Source organism: Sminthopsis crassicaudata, chromosome 1 (assembly GCF_048593235.1).
Source record: "Sminthopsis crassicaudata isolate SCR6 chromosome 1, ASM4859323v1, whole genome shotgun sequence".
NCBI lineage: Eukaryota > Metazoa > Chordata > Mammalia > Dasyuromorphia > Dasyuridae > Sminthopsis > Sminthopsis crassicaudata.
In genome coordinates, this window is record NC_133617.1 from 337,432,215 (window position 1) to 337,447,214 (window position 15,000).

Consider the following 15,000-nt stretch of genomic DNA (forward strand, 5'->3'; position numbering starts at 1 on the left):
AAAAGAAATGCTGAGCTCTCAGACATCTTCTCTTCCTCCAGTCTATCATTCAGACAGTGTTCAACATACTCCAAATCAGATCAAGCTTCTCATTAACTCTTAAATCCAAAGAAATATATAAATAGAGGATATCAGAGGGCTTTCCCCTTGATCATAAGAGTACTCCCAACCTCCTTCAATACAAATAATATTTGTAAATCAATGATAGATATTAATAATCAACCTTTCATGAGCTTTCTTTGACCTTAATTATACATAAGTTAATAGTATTAGAAGACAAAATAATGGACTTGAGGAACTTGTAGTAAGAGAAGGGGTACCAAAGAAAACTTATGAAAAAGAGTTTTGTGGAGAGGCTTTGAAAAATATATTATGGCAAGAGTTCATGTGCTTACAGCAGGATGTGCAATCAGTATGAGAAATTATGGTAAAACAATGTGAAGGTCATTTTATAAATTAGTTTCATTATTGAAAATTCAATAGAAGTTTCTCTCTGAATGTAAAGAAAAACATAAAAAAGCATTAAGAGGGAGATAGGTTCCATTTCAAATTTCATACATCAATTCAAAAGAAATAGCCCCAGGCTTTTCCCTGCCTCAGTGAGACCTCAGCAGCAAGGAGTCTTCCACCTCTAGCCATTTTAACAACTTGCCAACCAGAAATTCTTTGCTCCACAGATGAAAGGGATACAATAAAGAGCCTGTGGGGCTCTTCGGGTTGGAGGAAGGAGACAGAAGTCCTATACCTAGTGAGTGAGACCAAGCTTGAGAAAAGGAAATAGTCAGGAAATGATTGGTAAAGCAAAGACCTTGTTTTGTTTGGTTTGTTTCTTAGATGTAGTATCTTTATTCCCAAAAGACTTTACATCTCCTAAGGTGACTTGATAGGAGTACTTTCTGTTTCTCAGAGCCAATTGCAGTTTGAGCCTAAAGTCAGCTGGTGCAAAAGGGGTAAAGAACAACAAAAGCATTCCCAGGGATGGCCAAGGCAGGCTGGGTTGGCCATGCACAAAGTTCTGAGGGTGGGAATCAAATTGTGCTTTGGGTTCTTCTCTCTCATTTCTGTGCCCCTCTCTCTGTGATGTGAGATATCTCCCTGGAGCCCAAAGTTTTTAATTTTTCTTCCCTTCCTCACTCTCCCCTATGAAACCCCACTATTGAGAAAAATATGATTAATTCTTACACTAGAAATTAATAAAAATTGTTCATATACTAGATATATTAATATAATATACTGCATGGTATACTGGTAGATATGCTAGTATAGTATGCTATGTAGTATAGTAATAGCTCATATACTAGAAGCCCAGCAATACATAAAATAGAAAAGGGTACATGAATGAGTCTTTAAATTTTCTGCTCAGAGGACCTCCTGAACTGGTTAGGGCTATGGGATATTCAAGGATGGTGGGCAAACAGATTCCTAGCTGAACAAACTAGACAACCAGTATTAAATATTAATTAAATATGTTGAACAGATTAATAATAGCTGCTGTTAATATATCTCTCTGAGGTCTGCATTTGATCCTCATCATATTTTGGAGGTAGGCACTCCAAATATTATCCATTTTATAGATAAAAAAATTGAGTCTCTGAGATATATTACCTTGCCCTTGGCCATACAGCTAGGCCAAATGTTTCATGAAGGATTTGGACCCGTATCTCTCCTGACTCCAAATCCAACACCATATTCATTCTGCTATTCTGTCCTCTATAAGTATATTAGCAGAGAATGGAAGGATACTTACTTTATCCTGGGCAAGTCATTTTAACTCTCCTAGTCTTAGTTCCTTCTTCTATAAAATGGGGATGAAAATAGCACTATTGCAACAATGTCACAGGGTTGTTATAAAGATCAGAGAAGATAATATATGTAATACAAATGTTAGTTGTTTATTATCATTGTTATTATTATTATATTAGGCTTCTTTAAAAATAACATTTCCAAGAATTCTTAGATTGGGAATTCACTAAGTCAATATGCATGGTAATCATCAGAGAAGGAGCTTTGTTCTATGAACAAAGCAGAATTGAATTAGTCCAAAAGAAATGTGAGATCCACAAAATTGGAGAAGCTACCCCAAATGTCCACAGGGACTACTTGTGTCCTATCTTTGACAAGGCATTCTTGGTCTGATTAACCACAGTCAGACACAACTATAACTCAGCTCTAGCATAGTGATGTCATTTTGGTCTTCTTCTAGTACAAAAGACGACAACAAACATAGTAAATAGGTATATTTATTCCTGAGGCTTAACAGACATTTTCAAAGGAATTACAAGGGGTATGGTTACATTTGAGAATAAGGAATTAAGGAAACTGCTTACTTGAAATTCTGAATTCCAGTTCAGTCAAGAGGTATTCAATATATAAGGATGTGGGTATTAGGTACAAGTTGATGTCTTGCTAAAGAAGGCTTGAGAATCATTGTTTTAGACCCAGTTTTTGAGAAAAGATGACATCTTCATATAGAGAGAATGCTGCTGTTTGTCTTTCATTCTAGAAGAGGGCCATAACATTAAGAAGTTTATACCATGACATGCAAATGAATTGGATTTAAGTGAGGAAGGACTGTGCAAAGTCACCTGCCTCACTTTCTCTGTCTGATCTAGTGTCAAAATATAGAGCAGGGCAACTTGAGGTAGCCCTGGATTTAGAGGATGACCTTGGCTACTTTTAAGGGAAGGTCTTTAACAGGTCTCAGATTGACAAAGGCAACTCAAAATCAATGGTTAAGGCTAGGTGAGAAATAAGACAAGGGATGACTTTTTCTACTTAGTGAAAAAAAGTCTGGAAAGGGAATCCTTTGGGGTTTCTAGCCAAAACAGAAACAATTACTTTTCATGACCAAATGGGCTTGGCCTTTGATCTACTTTTTGAGAACAATCAATGAGAACCCAAAGAGATAAAACCACCATACTTGCATTCCAGATTTCATTAGTTCCTTATATAGCACTGCAAAATCACTAGATTGACTTTCAGGGTTTCTTCTGGAATATATCATTCATTACTATACAAATTAGGAGAGGTTTAAGAAAGATGTAATAGTCATGGCAGCCTCACTATCAAATGTTGATTACAGACTTTAGCCAGACAACTAATGACATACTGTTCATATTAATTATTTTTATATTCATTTGTTTTCTCCATAAGAGGGGAAGCTCCTTGCAAGTAATGATTACTTTTTGGGTTGGTTTTTTTTGGTTTTGGACTTATGTCCTCTGGGCCTAACCCAGTATGAGGCAACTGTCAGTATTTAAATTAAATTTTAAAAACTAATGTGACTACAAGAAGTTTCAATGAGTTCAGTTTAAAAGTGTCTCATTAAAAAATGAAAGGTCACTTAATGAAGATGAACATAAGATATATAAATATACACACAATACATATATATATACATATAAACATATATCTATACACATGAATATGTAGACATTATACATCTATAATGATAAATAGCATTATTCATGATTTTAAATAAAAAATTAATAAAATCTCATGCTACTTAAAGAGAAGCATAATTTCTAGGAATAAGTAGGTGTTTGCCTATATTCTGTATCTATCAGATTATATTTGGGGTATTGTACTCACTGTGGGCACAACATTTAAAATGGATATAAATTAGCTAGATTGTTTTCAGAGGAGAACAACCAGAATTATGAAAGGTTTAGAGGATAGTTGAAGTAACTGTTGAAGGAATTCAGAGAAACTTGTAGGAGGATGAGGGGCAGAGGTAGACTTCAAATGTTTAAAGAACGGTCATGAAGAAGAATTTGTTGGTCCAAGGGCTCACAACCAAGAGCAACGTGCAGAAATTACAGAAACAAATTTAATTGGGGGAAAACAAACAAACTTAAAAGCAATTGATGCCAAACAAGAGTATATTAGATTGCCTTGAGAAGTGGAGACTCTCAAAGCCTTGTCATGGAAAATCTTTAGGGAGAATCTGATGACTACTTGTCATGTTTTTTACAGTGATGATACCTTGAGGGAAGTATCTTCTGGAGCATTTTCTCACTCTAGAATCTGTGGTTTTTATAACATTTTTAATATTGTAATTTAATATAATATAAAATTTATAATATATTAAATAACAATATTTATTATAAATAAAAATATAATATTTTCAAAGCACTTTACAAATAATGACTCATTTTAGACTCACAATAGAGGTCATCTACAGGGAAGTTCACTGTAGTCCACTGGAACTGGAATTTTTCAGGAAATTGTTCATCAGATATAAAATAGTAACAAAAGCCTAGTACTCATTTCATTATAGTCATCTTATAAATGAAGAAATTGGGGTTCAGAGATTTTAATTAACTTAACTATTATCATATAATGTCAATTGTGGAAATGTTTAAGTGAGGCAGAGTTGCACAAAGTTATCAGCCTTACTCTCTTTTTCCAGAATCCAATAGCAAGAGAAAAATCAGAATAACTGGCAATGATATAAAATGTAGTGAATGGCCTTGTCAACTTCAATGTCTGACCAAACTATAAGCACTCCCACAGCACCTGTTTCTGCCAGGCCATAACTCATTGGAACAAATTGTTTTCATCTACTCATTAAGGCTGATGTTCTAAGATTAACATATTTATAAAAAAAAACATTTATTAATTGACTACTGTATGCAATATTCTATACCTGGCTCTGGTGATACATATGTAAAAATACAACACAGATGCAATTATCAAAAAGTGGAATATTTAATTTCATGGGAATTATAACCAAAGTATGAGGAGAAAAAGAGGGGGGAAGTGGGAGGAGAAAAGAGGGGAAGAGAGAGAGAAAGAGGTAAAGAAAGAGACATCACTTCAAATCAGAAGTGTTAGGCAAAGTACCATGTAAAGTTTGAAGAAGGAGAAATAGTAACTCAGTTCTCAAAGGCAAGATCTCAAAAGTTAAAGCAAAAAAAGGAGAGAAAAGAGACCATTCTAAGTACAGGATGCAGTGGAGATAAGAGAGAGAAAAATAAGAACAAGAATATAGATACATACAATATAGATTTAGAGGAAGATGAGCTACCAGAGATGAACTAGCACAGCCTCACATCTTAAAGATGAGAAGTTGTAGCATAGGGAGGTCAAATAAGTTACTAACTCAGTCATAGAGATTCAAAATAAGAGATGCAGGATTGAAAGCCAGGCTGCCTGATTCCATATCAAGTTCTTTACTTCTACTACATTTTGGACAGATAGTCCAGTTTGGCAGGTCCCTATATGAAGTGAAGTAGTAGAAAGCCTAGAAAAATAAGCTCTTTTGACCCTTGAGGAAAAAAAAATTTAAGAAATACTCCTTCCTAATAAGTTTGTTTTCTCTATCAAAAATAATGATTCCTGAAACTAGAAAAGACAGAACAAATATAGTCAAGATGTTTCCGAAAAGAATTAGGCAGCTATAAAATGAGCTCAGTTCTTGATTAATTATCAGTGGAATATTATGATGCGATGAAAAGACCAAGACCACTACATTTGAAGTAAGGATGACTACATTCAAATATTGACTCTAAAACTTACTAGATGTGTGATCATGGTCCTGTTCAGCTGTTCAGTTGTCTGGCTTCTCATCTTTCTGTAGATCAAAAAATGCTAAGTCCTTCTGTCCTCCACTATCTCTAAAAGTCTTTCCAAGTTCATATTCATTGTTTCCATGACACTATCTCTCCGTCTCATTTTTTGCTCCTCTTTTTCTTTTCCTTCAATCTTTCCTAATATCGAGGTCTCTTGCAATAAATCCCATCTTCTCATTTTATGGCTACCAAGATGACCATGGTCTCCTCCCTTACACTTTCTGAGCTTGTTTCCTATCTGGAAGTTGAAGAGACAAAGAATTATATTACCTATATCTTGATATTATTCCAATAAAAGCACTTGCAAAAATTTAAAAGTGCTACATAAATATATCCTATGCTAATGATATCAGCTGCATTCAAAAAGGTTGAAGATATAACTGGGGAACTGTTGTCAGAAACATTGAAGAAATCATGGAGAAAGGAATAAATGGCAGAGTTTTGAATTTTATAAATGTCATTCCAATTTTCAAAAAGGAGTAAAAGATAGATGCTGGGAACACTATAGATGGGTGAGCTTGGCATGGATCCCTGGCAAAACACTGAAAAAGATTATAAAACAGATGGCTTATGTAAAGGGAAGAATAAGTCATGGTAAACTAATGTTGTTTCCTTTTTATGATAGTGTTGCTGGCATATTCTCTCACAGGAATTCTATTGGCATAACAATAATAGTTAACATTTATACAAAGCTTCAAGGTTTTTTCAGAATGCTTTCTTCATATCAGTCCTCTGAGAAAGTAGTATAAGTTCAATTATTCCATTATAAAGATGAGGAAACTGAGGCAGACAGAATTAAAGTTACTGACCCAGGGTCACACAGCTGGTAAGAATCTGAGAATGGATTTGGACTCAGATTTTCATTATTCGAGGCCCAGTTCTTTATCCAATGAACCATCTAGCTTCCCTGATTGACACACACACACAAGCACATATACACACAGAGAGAGTATTATAAATTTAATAATACTTTCAAATGATTTTGTGTTTTGTTCATCAAAACAGCATTTGTAAAAATTTGAGTAAGAGAGAGACACATAGACACAAACAGAAAGAGATAAAGACAGAAGCTAGGTAGCTTATTGCATAATCCAATATGCATCGGATCTGGAGTCCGGAAGACTCATCTTCCTAAAATTCAAATCCAGATTTAGAGATTTACTGGCTGTGTGACCCCGAGGAAATCATTTAAGCTTGTTTGCCTCAGTTTCCCTATCTATAAAATGAACTAGAAAAGGAAACAGCAGAGTACTTTACCAAGAAGCCCCTAAATGGGACCACAAAGATTCAAACATAACTGCAATGACTCAAAACAATGTCTCATTGTTTTGAACTTTTAACATTTTATTTAAAAAATAAATAGAAAAAATAAATAAATAAAACAATTTTAATAAGGGATTCAAAAGATATAACAAATTTCAATTTCAAGAACGCTTATATAATAATAAAGCATATTGTGTTCAGAATTGTCCATGTTTTTCTTGCTTCCTTTTAGGTTTTCTTTTGTTCTTTATTGGGCCCTTTTTATTTTATGTTTTTTTCCCCTTTCTTCCTCTCCCCCTTTTCCCAAGTAGGCTATAGTTAAGCACATATATATTTATGTATATATATACATATATATACACATACATATATATATATACTTATATACAAATATGCATATATATATATATATAAACATATTCATATCCATACATATAAATACATATATGCATTGTCTCTTATTTCCTATCCTTGCTAACATTTCTATTTTGCTTCTATCTACTAACTTGCCTTGTTATTACTTAACCTTCACCACCACTGCCCCCAAATTCTTCCTTTATTCTTTCATTTCACACTTTCTCTCCTTCTTTATCTCTTTCCCATTAATCAAGATGTCTTATCTGACTCCCATTAATCTACACACCATTCTCTATCCCACTTTATCCTATTCCCTCCCTCTCTTATTTCCTTAGAGATTTTGGAGGATGATATACCTTTACATATATATATATATATATATATATATATATATATATATATATATATACATACATACATATATATGTATGTATATATGTATGTATATATGTATGTATGTATATATATACACATATATACATATATATATTTTTTCCCTTTTTAACTCATTCATATAAGTAAGATTTCAGACTATCAGCCTTTTCCCCTTATCTAATTCCTTCATGTTGGTTCACTCTCACACCTCACTCATTTAACGTAATTACTGTTTTTACCTTTTCCTACATGGTTTTGCTTTTTATAATCATATTCTATTCAGCTCCTTATTTCTTAACTTGATTTGAAATGACTTGACTGTTGCTGTTTTACAGTTTTCACAGGTTAGAATTCTTTTTTTTTTTATTATATATATATATATATATATATTTTATAATATTATCCCTTGTATTCATTTTTCCAAATTACCCCCCTCCCTCTATTCCCTCCCCCCGACAACAGGCAATACCATACATTTTACATGTGTTACAATATAGTCTAGGTACAATACATGTGTGCGAATATCATTTTCTTGTTGCACAATAAACATTAGAATCCGAAGGTACATGCAACCTGGGCAGACAGATATTAGTGCTAACAATTTACATTCCCCTCCCAGTGTTTCTTCTCTGGGTGCAGCTACCCCTGTCCATCATTGATCAACTGGAAGTGAGTTGGATCTTCTTTATGTTGAAGATTTCCACTTCCATCAGAATACATCCTCATACAGTATTGTTGTTGAAGTGTACAGTGATCTTCTGGTTCTGCTCATTTCACTCAGCATCAGTTGATTTAAGTCTCTCCAGGCCTCTCTATATTCGTCCTGCTGGTCATTTCTTACCGAGCAATAATATTCCATAACCTTCATATACCACAATTTACCCAACCATTCTCCAACCGATGGACATCCATTCATCTTCCAGTTTCTAGCTACAACAAAAAGAGCTGCCACAAACATTTTGGCACATATATGTCTCTTTCCGCTCTTTAGTATTTCTTTGGGATATAATCCCAGTAGTAGCGCTGCTGGGTCAAAGGGTATGCACAGTTTGATAACTTTTTGGGCATAATTCCAGATTGCTCTCCAGAATGGCTGGATTCTTTCACAACTCCACCAGCAATGTATTAGTGTCCCAATTTCCCCACATCCCCTCCAACATTTGTCATTATTTGTTCCTGTCATCTTAGCCAATCTGACAGGTGTGTAGTGGTATCTCAGAGTGGTCTTAATTTGCATTTCTCTGATCAGTAGTGATTTGGAACACTCTTTTATGTGAGTGGATATAGTTTCAATTTCTTCCTCTGAGAATTGTCTGTTCATATCCTTTGACCATTTATCAATTGGAGAATGGTTCGGTTTCTTATAAATTATGGTCAGTTCTCTATATATTTTGGAAATGAGACCTTTGTCAGAACCTTTGTTTTTAAAAATATTTTCCCAATTTGTTACTTCCCTTCTAATCTTGTTTGCATTAGTATTATTTGTACAGAAACTTTTTAGTTTGATGTAATCAAAATCTTCTATTTTGTGATCAATAATGATCTCTAGTTCTCCTCTGGTCATAAATTCCTTCCTCCTCCACAAGTCTGAGAGGTAGATTATCCTCTGTTCCTCTAATCTATTTATTATCTCCCTCTTTATGCCTAAATCATGGACCCATTTTGATCTTATCTTGGTATATGGTGTTAAGTGTGGATCCATATCTAATTTCTGCCATACTAATTTCCAGTTTTCCCAACAGTTTTTTCCGAATAATGAATTTTTATCCCTAATGTTGGAATCTTTGGGTTTGTCAAAGATTAGATTGCTATAGATGTACCCTTTTTTGTCCTTTGTATCTAATCTGTTCCACTGATCTACCGGTCTATTTCTTAGCCAATACCAAATGGTTTTGGTGACTGCTGCTATATAATATAGCTTTAGATCAGGTACACTTAGACCACCTTCCTCTGAGTTTTTTTTCATTAGTTCCCTTGCAATTCTTGACCTTTTATTCTTCCATATGAATTTTGTTGTTATTTTTTCTAGGTCATTAAAATAGTTTCTTGGGAGTCTGATTGGTATAGCACTAAATAAATAGATTAGTTTGGGGAGTATTGTCATCTTTATTATATTCGCTCGGCCTATCCAAGAGCACTGAATGTCTTTCCAATTATTTAAATCTGATTTTATTTTTGTGGCAAGTGTTTTGTAATTTTTCTCATATAATTCCTGACTTTTCTTTGGTAGATGGATTCCCAAATATTTTATACTCTCAACATTTGTTTGGAATGGAATTTCTCTTTGTATCTCTTGCTGTTGCATTTTGTTAGTGATATATAAAAATGCCGAGGATTTATGTGGATTTATTTTGTATCCTGCCACTTTGCTGAAATTTTGAATTATTTCTAGTAGCTTTTTAGCAGAGTCTTTGGGGTTCTCTAAGTATACCATCATGTCATCTGCAAAAAGTGATAATTTAATTTCCTCATTTCCTACTCTAATTCCTTGAATCTCTTTCTCGGCTCTTATTGCCGAGGCTAGCGTTTCTAGTACTATATTGAATAGTAATGGTGATAGTGGGCAACCTTGTTTCACTCCTGATCTTACTGGGAAAGGTTGCAGTTTATTTCTATTGCATATTATGCTTACTGACGGTCTTAAATATATACTCCTGATTATTCTAAGGAATAATCCATTTATTCCTATACTCTCAAGAGTTTTTAGTAGGAATGGATGTTGGATTTTGTCAAATGCTTTTTCTGCATCTATTGAGATGATCATATGGTTCTTATTAATTTGATTATTAATATGGTCAATTATATTAATAGTTTTCCTAATATTAAACCAGCCCTGCATTCCTGGAATAAATCCTACTTGATCATAGTGTATTATCTTGGAGATGATTTTCTGAAGTCTTTTTGCTAATATCTTATTTAAGATTTTAGCATCAATATTCATTAAGGAGATTGGTCTATAATTTTCTTTCTCAGTTTTCGATCTACCAGGTTTAGGTATCAGTACCATGTCTGTGTCATAAAAGGAGTTTGGTAGGACTCCTTCATCCCCTATTTTTTCAAATAATTTATATAACATTGGGGCTAATTGTTCTTTAAATGTTTGGTAGAATTCACATGTGAATCCATCTGGCCCTGGGGATTTTTTCCTGGGGAGTTGATTAATAGCTTGTTCTATTTCTTTTTCTGAAATGGGACTATTTAAGCAATTTATCTCCTCCTCTGTTAATCTAGGGAGCCTATATTTTTGGAGAAAGTCATCCATTTCACTTAAGTTATCAAATTTATTGGCATAAAGTTGGGCAAAGTAACTCCTTATTATTTCTCTAATTTCCTCTTCATTGGTGGAAAGATCCCCCTTTTCATTTGTAAGACTATCAATTTGATTTTCCTCTTTCTTTTTTTTGATCAAATTTACCAAAGGTTTATCTATTTTATTGGCTTTTTCATAAAACCAACTCTTGGTTTTATTTATTAATTCAATAGTTTTTTTACTTTCAATTTTATTGATTTCTCCTTTTAATTTTTGTATTTCGAGTTTAATTTTTGGTTGGGGGTTTATAATTTGGTCTTTTTCTAGCCTTTTAAGTTGTAAGCCCAATTCGTTAATCTTCTCTTTCTCAATTTTCTTCAAATAAGCCTCTAAAGATATAAAATTTCCCCTTATTACCGCTTTAGCTGCATCCCAAAGATTTTGATATGATGTCTCATCATTATCATTATCTTGGGTGAAATTGTGAATTATTTCTATAATTTGCTCTTTCACCCAGTCATTCTTTAAGATGAGATTATTCAGTTTCCAATTACTTTTTGGTCTATTTACCCCTAACTTTTTACTGAATGTAGCTTTTATTGCATTGTGATCTGAGAAGAAGGCATTTATTATTTCTGCCTTCCTACATTTAATTTTGAGATCTTTATGTCCTAATATATGGTCAATTTTTGTATAGGATCCATGAACTGCTGAGAAGAAAGTATATTCCTTCCTATTGCCATTCAGTTTTCTCCAAAGGTCTATCATACCTAGTTTTTCTAATGTTCTATTTACTTTTTTAATTTCTTTCTTGTTTGTTTTGTGGTTTGATTTGTCTAAATCTGAGAGTGCAAGGTTGAGATCTCCCACTATTATAGTTTTACTGTCTATTTCTTCTTGCAGTTCTCTTAACTTTTCCTTTAGAAAGTTAGATGCTATACCACTTGGTGCATATATGTTTAGTATTGATATGGCTTCATTATTTATGCTACCTTTCAGCAGGATATAGTTTCCTTCCTTATCTTTTTTAACGAGATCTACTTCTGCTTTTGCTTGATCTGAGATAAGGATAGCTACCCCTGCTTTTTTGGCTTTACCTGAAGCATAATAGGCTCTGTTCCAACCTTTTACCTTTACTCTGTATGTATCTCCCTGCTTTAAGTGTGTTTCCTGTAGACAACATATTGTAGGGTTCTGCTTTTTGATCCAATCTGCTATCCGTCTCCGTTTGATGGGATCGTTCATCCCATTTACATTTACAGTTAAAATTACTAATTCTGTGTTTCCTGCCATCGTATTATCCCCAGATTATACTTTTTTCCCTTGACCCCCCTGATCCCCCTCCCCGATATTTAATTTACAGACCCCCCTTGTGACGTGCAACCCTCCCTCTTTTTTTTTTTTTTTTTAGGATCCCTCCCCCCTCCCTCCAAGTCCCTTCACTTATTCTCCTTTTCCTTTCCCCTTTTCCTCTCCCCCCTTTTAATGAGGTGAGAGAAAATTCTCTGAAAAACAAATATGTTAATTATTTACTCTTTGAGCCTCTTCTGATGAGAGTAAGATTCACACAATGATTCTCCCCCTCACTAAGTTCCCTCAGATATGGTGTATTTTCTATGTCTCTTCCTGGGATGTAGTTTCCCTCTTTTTATCACTCCTTCCCCTTTTTCTGAACCGACCTCCTTCCGTTTACCACACCCCCTTTTTTTCTTTTATATCAGTAAAATCAAATTATCCTTGAGTATTTTTTATATACCCACAACAGAGTTACAGTTCTCAAGGGTTCTGTGTACCTTTTTCTGTTTCTCTTCAGTCTTGTGGATGTAGATCAAATTTTTTGTTTAAGTCTGGTTTTTTTCTTAGAAACATATAGAATTCCTCTGTTTCATTGAATGACCATCTTCTTCCATGGAAAAAGATGCTAAACTTAGCTGGGTAGTTCATTCTTGGTTGCAGTCCTTGATCTTTTGCCTTTCGGAATATCAGGTTCCAGGCCCTTCTATCTTTTAATGTGGAGGCAGCCAGATCTTGGGTGACCCTTATTGTGGCACCTTGGTATTTAAATTGTTTTTTTCTAGCTGCTTGCAGGATTTTCTCCTTTGTGTGGTAATTCTGCAGCTTAGCCACTATATTCCGTGGTGTTCTTTTTTTAGGGTCTATTTCAGAAGGAGTTCGATGAATTCTTTCCACATCTACTTTCCCTTCTGTTTCTATTATCTCTGGACAGTTCTCTTTGATAATTTCCTGTAAAATAGAATCTAGGCTCTTTTTTTGGTCATAGTTTTCTGGAAGTCCAATGATCTGCAGATTATCTCTCCTAGATCTATTTTCCAGGTCTATAGATTTTCCCAGTAAGTATTTGACGTTGTTCTCCAGCTTCTCATTTTTTTTTGTTTTGTTTGACTGATTCTTGGGTTCTCTGTGAATCATTCATTTCTATTTGTTCCATCCTGACTTTTAAGGAGTTATTTTCTTCTTTCACAGTTTTTAGTTCTTTTTGTAAATGCCCAATTTCGTTTTTAAATGAATTATTTTGCTCTATTGAATTTTTTTCCATTTCCCTAATTTTTTTTTTTTGAGAATTATTTTCTTTTTCCAATTCAGAAATTCTATTTTCTTGAGACTTTTTTATCTTTTCCAATTCAGAAATCCTACTTTCCTGTGTTTTTTTAACCTTTTCTAATTCACTAATTTTGTTTCCCTGCATCTCCTGTGAATTCTTTATTTTTTCCAACTCCAATTTCAGAACGTTGTTATTCTCTATCATAACTTCCCTTTCTTTTCCCCATTTTTCTTCGATCTCCCTCAATTTCTTAAGAGCTTCTTCTAGGAGAGAGTTATGTGATGGGGGGCAGGAATCGTTCCCCTTTAGGTTGTTATCTTCTGAATCTTTGCTGTTAACTTCCTCGGGGTTGGATACCCGCTCTTTCTCTGTATAGAAGGAATCTATAGTTTTTCTAGCTTTTTTGCTCATACTTAAAAAAATCTTTTGGGGTCTGTCTCTGGGGTAGGAAATTATTTACTTCTTTACCAGCTTCCTCCCAGACCGGATGGATGCAGCGGCTCCTGAGCCCGAGCTAAGAGAGAGCTCTGGGAGAGAGTTCCCCACCCCCTCCCTGGAAGTGCCTCAGAGGTGATTAGCACTGCTGTGCTTCGAGGGCGTAGAATAGTGAAGACAGCACGAAGCCCAGCCTATGTGTCCTGGTGGGGAGTGGATGTCTGCAGCAGGTGACGTGAGAAGCCCCTGCGCTCAAACTGGAAGTGTCTGCCAGAAACCGCGGTCCCTAGTTCAAAGGTTCCGCTTCTCTGGGACTTCCTGGAGCTGAGTTCCACTCCCTCCAGCTAAGCTAGGCAGTGTGTGTTGCCTTGGGCCGTATCCACCCACTTGTCAATCTCTTAACTATTCTCAGGAGGTAGCTGAGGCCACACCCCCTGGTGCCCAGATCTGCTGAGTCACTCCCAGGGTCCGGGGAAAATCTAATCTGAGTTTTAAAATATTTTGGCTTTCTCTTCTGAACTGCTAAATAATTAGCAGAGAAGAGCTAACAGCTTGTGCCAGATTCCTTTACCTCAGTGGCTTCTCTGATCCCAGAGCCCCTCCCAGCGCAATGGGCGCAGTGTGCCCCTACCCCACCGTCTGTGCTGGTCTTTCTTATTCCTCCCCTGAGAACTGACCTTTCCTGTTGAAACTCCAGATTCTCTTCAGCTGGTAAGTCGTGCTTCCAGTCCTTGTGGTATCTATCAGTCCTGAGCTAATTTTGAGACTTAATTTATCTAATTGGTTGTGAGGGAGTGAGGACGTTCACTGAGTCATGTGTTTCTTCTCCACCATCTTGGCTCCGCCCCCCCACAGGTTAGAATTCTAATGGTAAGAAGAAAACTTTCCATTTTAGATCTGTGGCCATATACAATGGGCACTCTGGCCTTGGAGCTAGAGATCTATGGATGATTGTAGCAGTAGTAAACGTTATCTTCTCACTCTAGCATTTCTAGTATCCTCTAAAGACCCAGTCTATGCTATTTGCATAGACTAAGAATTCTTTCCCCTTGCTAGACAAAAGCTGAAGTCAAATATTCCTAAGAGCATAAGCCATAAATTAATATGTTATTATTAATATTTAAAGGTAGTTAGGTGGCCCAGTGAATAGAGCACTGGATCTAGAGTCAAGAAGACCTAAGTTT